Here is a 9,566-nt window from a genome sequence, read left to right on the forward strand (position 1 = left end):
TCTGTTGTTTGTTCCACAGTCTTTGACTTAATGAAAGGAAGGCTAGTAAAACGATACACTGAACTGCGTCATACATCCGAGGGTTATACACTCTTCCCATCCCCTAGTGACCTTTTCCTTGTTGTGTTATGTTCATATTTATCAGGTTCAGAGTCGAGATTAGCCATCTAGGAACAAACATCAATGTTTATTTAAAAAAAAAAATTAAATAATTTGTACTAAAGTTATCAAGTTATGATTATTTGAAAATACATAGAGGCTATTTAACATATACAGTGTTTAAATACATACGGGAAAGAAAGATATAGCTAACGGATTTTAATCACATATTTTGGTGAGTTCGAAAAATGTTTTCAAGAATAATACATCACAACAAATTGTGAAATAATTCGTTGTCTTGCTTTCTTTACCTTCCTCCTCTTTCTTTGTTGTTAGAATATTAGCTTAATTAACACTCTACTCAATTAAACAAAATATATATTTTTAAGTAGTATCAAAAAAGGGTCGTTACTGAAATACTTGTTAATTTCACTCTTCGATAACTATTTCAGGATATACCTATTGAAAGATGTATTCAAAGAAAAGTACTGTGTGAAGATTCATAAAAAACAAAACAAAATATAAGCACCAATGACACATCAGCATAATAATTCACAGATGAGCAAAGAATTAGCATATACAAAAGGACAAAAAAATTAGTTTCGAGAGGTTAAGTCTGTTTTTCACCGTTATTAGCTAACGGTGGCAGTTCACTCTTGATAACTCGCAGAGATCATGCAAACATGAGTCCTTTTCTGTAAGAAAACTCTAACGCAACATATTCTTCAGAAATCGTTATAAAAGCAAGTTAATTCCAAAGGCGTAGCTAGGGTTTTCAGCGTCCGGGGACAAAGTCAGTTTTCGCGCCCCCTCGTTACACAATTTTCCTAATTATGTAACATCAATTTGGCGCCCCCCCCCCTCCTCCACCACTGTGTGAAGTTATGAAAGTACACACTGTGGTTGAAAATTGTTCAAACAGGTTCACCTTCCCAACAAAATCAAATGATTATCGTCTTCATATATAAGAATTAACACACGAATTTAGCAGTAGCCAAGTTTAGTATTACCTATATCCTATCTCTATTTTCAACAATATCTTTTGTTTAATATTTTGCGAAACTTGAATAAGGACATATAAAAAGTTAATCTAATGCGACAGATTTTTATAAATTATTTGGAAGCTTTATAGGGCAATTATAGTGACGTCATTAGTATTACGTAATATTTATTATGTAATAAATAAGAAGACAAAAACAACTTCAGCTCCTCTGGGGAAGGGGGGCAGTAGAGCCTTTGTGGGGTCCCTCATATAGCGATATGGATTTACATGAAACGTAATATAGCAAATACGTTAGTATCGTACAAGTTGCCTTCTCTTAACGATCATAAAATATATAATACGGTTTTTGAAATCACTGTACAGGATGACCTTGAGTGAGATAGAGTGAAGTTTGTGGATAAACGTTTCACCCTATCACGACCCTAGTCTCAGCCCTGAATTTTTTAAAAAATCGTAACACACGTTGAGTGCTTGCCATCCACTATTATCACTGTGTATTGTTATCGTAACACACGTTGAGTGCTTGTCATCCACTATTATCACTGTGTATTGTTATCGTAACACACGCTGAGTGCTTGCCATCCACTATTATCACTGTGTATTGTTATCGTAACACACGTTGAGTGCTTGTCATCCACTATTATCACTGTGTATTGTTATCGTAACACACGTTGAGTGCTTGTCATCCACTATTATCACTGTGTATTGTTATCGTAACACACGTTGAGTGCTTGCCATCCACTATTATCACTGTGTATTGTTATCGTAACACACGTTGAGTGCTTGCCATCCACTATTATCACTGTGTATTGTTATCGTAACACACGCTGAGTGCTTGCCATCCACTATTATCACTGTGTATTGTTATCGTAACACACGTTGAGTGCTTGCCATCCACTATTATCACTGTGTATTGTTATCGTAACACACGTTGAGTGCTTGTCATCCACTATTATCACTGTGTATTGTTATCGTAACACACGTTGAGTGCTTGCCATCCACTATTATCACTGTGTATTGTTATCGTAACACACGTTGAGTGCTTGTCATCCACTATTATCACTGTGTACTGTTATCGTTCACGGAATGACAGTTTTTGTAAATATACATTTTCAATTGACTGTATTCATTGATGCATTGAAAAACTGTTTGAATAGACAAATACAAGTGATAATTAATTATACAAATGTATTTGTTAGTGCAGAACTACACAGTGGACCATCTGCGCTGCGTTCACTAGGAAGAATTGGAAATACGACTAAACGAACTGGTCATGCAATATTACATCCGTTCTAAAGTAGTTGCATATAGATCTTAGATGAGCAACAGTTTCGGTCCTCGTACTAATTCAAACGTTTCATTTTCCCGACGTATCTGAACCTCAATTAAAATATATATATATGTATATATATCCTGCTAATGTGAAACGTTTTAGTGGATCGTGTGATCTCATAGCAACATTAAAAACTGATACTCTTGTTAAACGGATTACAGATCGTCTATGGCTTTCTCTCCCATATTTAAAACGTTTTTTGTTTATAATATATATATAGAAAGAATTTTATTTCAACAATGGTCGGAGGATAATCATCGATATTTACTTATTTTAAAGTTAAACGTTTCAAAATTAAATATTTAGTTAAGAACTAAAAATCTTACCTCTAGAATTGCTTATGGGGGTGCATGTGAACCACAAACGTTTTGTTTTTTTACACGCATTTTGCTGAATTATTTATGTATCAAAATGGAGGTGACTCCATGAATTTGTTTGTCACAGGGTTCCTAAGAGCACAGAGTTGATAGACAAAACACACAAACATTAAAAAAAAACCGCCAGTGTTTTACTTCAGTCAATTATATAGAAAACGAGCTATTTCCCTCATATCTTTTTAACTACTTCACACTGAAATTTCGTAACAGGCAAGAGCATAATCTCACTCAATATGATACAATATGTGGACTCTACGGGTAGTGAACTGTATTAAAACCAGTCGATAGCTTGAAGGTTAAAATTCTTCTTCATGCACACTTATTACAACGGAATTTACACCATTTTTAAGACCAGTTTTTTAGTGTTATATATATATTACTTTTAGCGCAAAGCTACAAAATGGACAAGCTCCAGTGTTTACCACGGGGGAATTGAACCCTGGATTTTATCGTTGTAAATCCGTAAAATTACCGTTGAACCACAGGGTGAACAACATGTATATAATCATGGTAGACACCCAGTCAATCTGACATCCTCTGAATTTTACAAAATCAAAAACTTAACACATGAAAGCAAAAGTGAATACTGTCTGTTCGTGATAATAGTAGATTAAATGGTAAGCTGATTATCTATTTTTTACTGTAATTTTTTAAATGCTTCTTTACAAAGGGAGAGAGTTGGAACACTATAACATGATGGCTATTACAACTTTAATATATTCTATATACAGCTCGTTTTTATTCGGATATATGATGGGTCTTATAACTTGAGAACCGCATACGTGAAATTCGGTTTGATTTATTTTCAATTTCGCGCAAAGCTATGCAAGGGTTATCTGGCTGTCCGTAATTTAGTAATGATAAAGAAAAGGCAGCAAATTAACATCACCTACCGCTAAATTTTTAAGCAATCAACGGTGGGATTGACTGAAACTTTATAACGCCCCACGGATAAAAAGGATAGTGTGTTCGGTGATGTGAAATCGAACTCGCAATCCTCAGATTGCGGATTAAGCGCCCTGATCATCAAACTCAATGGCATTCGGATTAGTTTACGCTCTTCACGATTCACTGGTGTGTAGTTCTCGACTGTGAAAAGAGAGAATAAAGTATTTAAACGCCATCTATAATTAAGTTAAACTTTGCGCAGTGTGAAAGAAAGATACTCATTGTGTGATTTTTGTGTTATTTGAATCCCAAGTTTCACTTGGTAACACTATGTTATGCTGGAAAGGAAGAGAAATGGCTTCAATGACCTCCTTTCCTTTCTTGTGTGGCTTTCACACTTCATTATGCAAAGACATTCCTTTCTGAACCAATAATTTGTTTCAGTATTCACAGTGTTAACTCAAAAAAAAAAAAACAATTTGGCAAATATATTATCGCCACCATAGCAACAACAGACCTTCACACCTGAACTATATATCACTGAGCGATGACACAGCATGCACGTTTGTTTCACGAGTTAATCACGTGCCTCATTATTAAATGCGTGGAGTTTCCATACTAAATTTTGTCCCTAGTAAGTTATAGTCAACGGGCTTGTTGACCGAATTGTAATGCTTGTAAATATGATGTATATATATATATATATAAACTTTCGTGATCCATACTATTATCATTATTACTGTTTTCACAGAGAGTACGAGATATTTCTGTGTAATTTTTCTATCTTTATTCACCAATAAAATTATACAGGACCATCTTGAATTTGACATTTCATACTTTCAATCTTACAATTTTTAAGAGATAAAGGCTAGGTCTGAAGTTCAAATTTCAAATACACCTATATCTAATTTAGAACTGCTAACCAGAAAGAAGGCAACTAATTAGAAATACGCACCGCTTACACACTTATTCTTTACGGAACAGCGAGATTTAATGTTACTTTTACTACACATGTTTAGTAGCATATTGCGAATTCAAACCTTGGACCCTCTGATTTGTAGTTTGACATGCTATTAGGCCACGTCCAGCACACTTCCTTGAAGAGACCAATAATTAGTTTAAAAAAAACAACAACACAGTAAACCCTTTGTTTTATCTACAAGTGTTCTTTTATATAGAAGAATAAAATTATGAAATACCATATTGCCCCGCAACCTGGAGTAATGCGAACTGCAGAAAGGTGGCGCTAATTATAGTATTTGTGCACTTCTGGATTCTATATTTCATATTTGGTTTGTAGTTATTAATGCTAGTAAGTGTGCGTTTTTCTTCTCAAATCACAATTACGCTAATAATATTGCTGTTACAAAATGTAACTAAATACTGGTGGATAATGAGAGAAGGGGCGTTAATTAGGGGTAATACTGTATTCTAAAGCTGCATGTATACCAAAAATACAGTAGTTATTAGGACAGTAAATCGTATGAAGATTTAAACGTATCACGAAAACAATCTGTGACTTGACTATAATTCACTCTTAAAGCTTATCTTCGGGCCCGGCATGGCCAAGTGGGTTAAGGTGTTTGACTCGTAATCCGAGGGTCGCGCGTTCGAATCCCGATCGCAACCAAACATGCTCGCCCTTTCAACCGTGGGGGCGTTATAATGTGATGGGGGTGGTGATGAGTAGCTACCTTCCCTCTAGTCTTACACTTCCAAACTAGGAGCGGCTAGCGCAGATAGCCCTCGAGTAGCTATGATCGAAATTCAATACAAACAATCAGGTTATCTTCAGGTAGACTTACTTTGTGTGTTAAATATATTAATTATATTTAATAGTGTATATCCATTTGTTTCCTTCCCTCATTTTACTGGTACTGCACTATTTATGTTTCTATTGTGATGTCACTCCATACAAAGCATACGTCATTGACGATTCTCTAACCATTACGCACTAAATCGGAGTTTCGAGGACAACTGGTGGGGTGGGTCGATATGGTCCTCCAAGTTAGTAATCCAAAATGCAAGCCCCTGACGCGCAATGCCACGGTAAAGGCCATGGAAGAGAAAGGGTCAGAACCTTCATGAAGGGAAAACGGGCAGGAGTAGATTGTTCGCAGATTGTTTTTCTTCTCAAGTTAAGTTATACTAAGGGATATTTATGTTCTGCTCACTCCAAGTATCGAATCCCGGTTGTGTCTGTACATTCCGCTATGCCATTGGGATGAAATGTTTGAAAACCACCGTATTAAATGACAGGAATGTCTCGCAGTACAGTAATATTAACTGTTTTTTTCTAACCAGGGCAGGACCGTCGAGAGCCATTACGGGCCCCAGGACACTGCCCCCCTCTCGTCGGGCCTGAACCAGGGTAACCATTATACGTCCTTGGGAATAAAATAATCCTATCATAATACTTTATTGTTATCATGAAATCTGCAGCACAAACACTTTAGAACTAATAATTTAGTCACGTTTTATTATTACTGGTATTTCTTAACCTTTTCGATACCACGGACCAACTTCTTGCCTTCAAAATACAACACACAATGAAAAATCATTACGAACTATATTTGAATATTCTGTCTGTTTATGTGAAGTCACACGAACCGGCACTAGTATGCAAACCGATGATTGAGGAACACTACTATGCCCATTGCATCTTGTACAGAAACTGTAGGAAAGGCCGTATCGGCACTAAATTAGATGTGGTAGTCACACTGCAGCACATTTTTAGAACTACGTATAGCACTGTTATGTAATGAGAACTGGTGTTCGCCCATTAAAGTAGTAGAAACGTTATAGCATGACAGTAATTTCACTTTTTGTTTGTGAAGTATCGCCTAAGAATTTGCGGTAGATGGTGTCGTTAATTTATCGACTCTAAACTAAAGACGTATAGAACGAGAAATTTAACAAAATAAAACAAGTGGTATGATGATACTGATACAGTCGCCACAGTTACGACCTTCAACATGTCGTGGGGCTGTTTCGTTATTTAGAATGTAATAGCGTACTTTTAAGGCGTGAGGTTCAGCGTGTTTGCGAATTAACTTTTAACATGCGAAAATGTCACTGCAAAAGAAAGGTAAAAGTTGCTTACATCGAGAATTTTTCTTTTAGAAATGCTGTCTTCGAACGTGACATGTACGACATCATTTTACGTATAGGCGCATTAACTAGGAAATGAAAACTTGAATAAAAATTAACATTACTCGTAAATAAGTTTTCAAGGCCAAATTAACTCTTATCAATATACAGTCTCCACGAGTAATACAAGTTGTAGGGTGCGCTGCATTCTATCTTCTACGCCATTTCCAATGTCACCCATCGCTATTATAACACACGCTTTTTGTGGACAATAATCACCCCTCCCCCACTTTTTTTTTAAAAAAGTTAATTCTAAACATGGGTTAGCTATAATTTCATTGAAAAAATATTCTGTTCGCTAAGAAGCTAAAGATTTGTTCAGATTTAATTTTAAATGTCTTATCATACAATCTTCTGCACTTACGATATTTTGTAAACCTTTCTTATTGCTTTACTATAAACACAAGTATGTATTAGCTACATATGTGAAATAGCTGTGATTAATTGCAGAACTATTTTGTGGCCCATATGTTATCAAGAACGCTGTAACCTACAAAATGAAGGATTCACAAACGATTTAGTGCATCACAGTTTATAAATATCTGACCGCTGTTTCTCGCGCAAAGCTACAAAGGGTTATCTGCACTAGCCGTCCCTAATTTAGCAGTATAAGACTAGAGGGAAGGCAGCTACTCATCACCAACTCTTCGGTTACTCTTACCAACGAATAATGGGATTGACCGTGACTTTATAACGTCCCCACGATATGCATGTTTTATATGACAGACATTAAAACTTGCGACTCTCAGATTGCCAGTCGAGCGCCCTAACCATACGGCCATGCCAGAGCCGACGAGTTATGAAATACCTGGCTGGGTATGGTTAATGCGTTCGACTCGTAATCTGAGGGTCGCAGGTTCGAATCCCCGTCGCACCAAACATGCTCGCCCTTTCAGCCGTGGGAGCGTTATATTTTGATGGTCAATCCCAATATTTATTGGTAAAAGAATAGCCCAAGGAGATGGCGGTGGGGTGATGAGTAGCTGCCTTCTCTTCAGTCTTACACTGCTAAATTAGGGACGGCTAACACAGCCCTCGTGTAGCTTTGCGCAAAATTTCAAAAAAACAAACTGTTATTTTAGGGTTACGTATTTCTCGAAAATCAACACGAATTCATTATTTCGTTATATTGTAATACAAGTTCAAAATAAATACTGTGTTTCTTACAAATAAAACGAGGGGTTCGTTATTTCTCTGATAAACTCGTGTAATTTTAGTACGTAAAACAAAACACAAAAACTCCAGATTAACGGAACTTTTTACGGTCTAAAATTTAAATAAAACCAATATATTGCATGGTACCGTTAAGTCAGAAATATCACAATATGAAAACTGTAAAACTTTCTACTTAAAAACAAAAGTTTCACCTTTCCTTAAAAGTTAAAAAATACTTCGAAATTTGCTTTCATATAATACTTGCAAATGACGTTAATTTGTCCAAGATTTTGATTTAGTTGTTGCTCGAGATTACATTTGTTTCTTCGGGAATTTCACCAAAAACACTTACTTCCAAATCCAACTGCGTTAAAAGATTTGTTGCAAAGCCTTAGTTTGTGCATTGCCAAATCTTTAATCTTCACTCAAGCAGGGATTCATAAAGGGTCAAATGTTAAAATATTGACTGAGTGTAGACAAATTACAATTTCTCAAAGTAGGTTGAGCTATGAATATAGTTTAATCGGTCCTATGAGAACATGAACCTGTCAATAACACAACTTAAACTGGGCTAGATCTTTCGAAATTTCATACAACGTGCTTAAATTAGAATACTCCGCTAACACAGTTTTAATCCTGATTAGGTAAAATATAGCGTGACATTTCTACCGTAAAAGACCTTTAAAACTTTAAAAAATTCCTCAAAACTAGAAGTCGTCTTATACACCACGTTTGAAATGTAAAACTTTAATTATGTTGTGTATGGTAAGTTTATATCAGTGGATCCGATACATTCAGATAGGAAGGAGGATTTCCAATGTATTGGTGATGGAATAAAATAAGAAGGACCAGTCAGATCTCCACTGAATATTATACAATATCTTGTCTTTTAATAACAAGACACAGTCTTATCACTAATTAGGTATCCTAACTAATTGAAATCAGATGTAATTAATGAGCTTCTGATGTCAGATGATGAATATGATTTTGAAAGATTTTAATAACTCAACAATTTTAGTTGAAATTGTCGATAAAAAAAACTTTAAATGTTTTAATCGATAATAATATAACTTTTACACTGTTTTAATTACCTATACTGTAAGCATTTACGCTATTTTCTTTCGAATAACTAATGGTTGAGGACTATGGGACAGCAATTCCTCACAGATTCGTTTGGTTCTTCTAATAAAGTGCACGATTCAGTAGGTCGTCTTATATAACGAGTATAATCTGAAACTTACACTTTAACTTGAAAATTAGGGGGTCGTCTTATATGACATCATGTACGGTAACATTATATTCAAAACATACGGATTTTTGCAGTCATTAGTGGGATTGGCACCATTTTTCTTTGGCCAGTACAATTATTAACAGACCATGTAGTGATAACAGTTATGGACTGCAGAGCAAAGTAAATTAGAAACATTTAATTAATGATGTGTTTTAAAAACCAATTGGGTCCACCCGATCTCCCATAGCAAAACTTGATTTAAACTTTTAATATACCTTCCTAAAATGATTATCTCAGTTGTGTTTTGAACACTATTTCGACATTTAATGT

Source organism: Tachypleus tridentatus, chromosome 9, assembly GCF_004210375.1.
Source record: "Tachypleus tridentatus isolate NWPU-2018 chromosome 9, ASM421037v1, whole genome shotgun sequence".
In the NCBI taxonomy this organism is placed as follows: domain Eukaryota; kingdom Metazoa; phylum Arthropoda; class Merostomata; order Xiphosura; family Limulidae; genus Tachypleus; species Tachypleus tridentatus.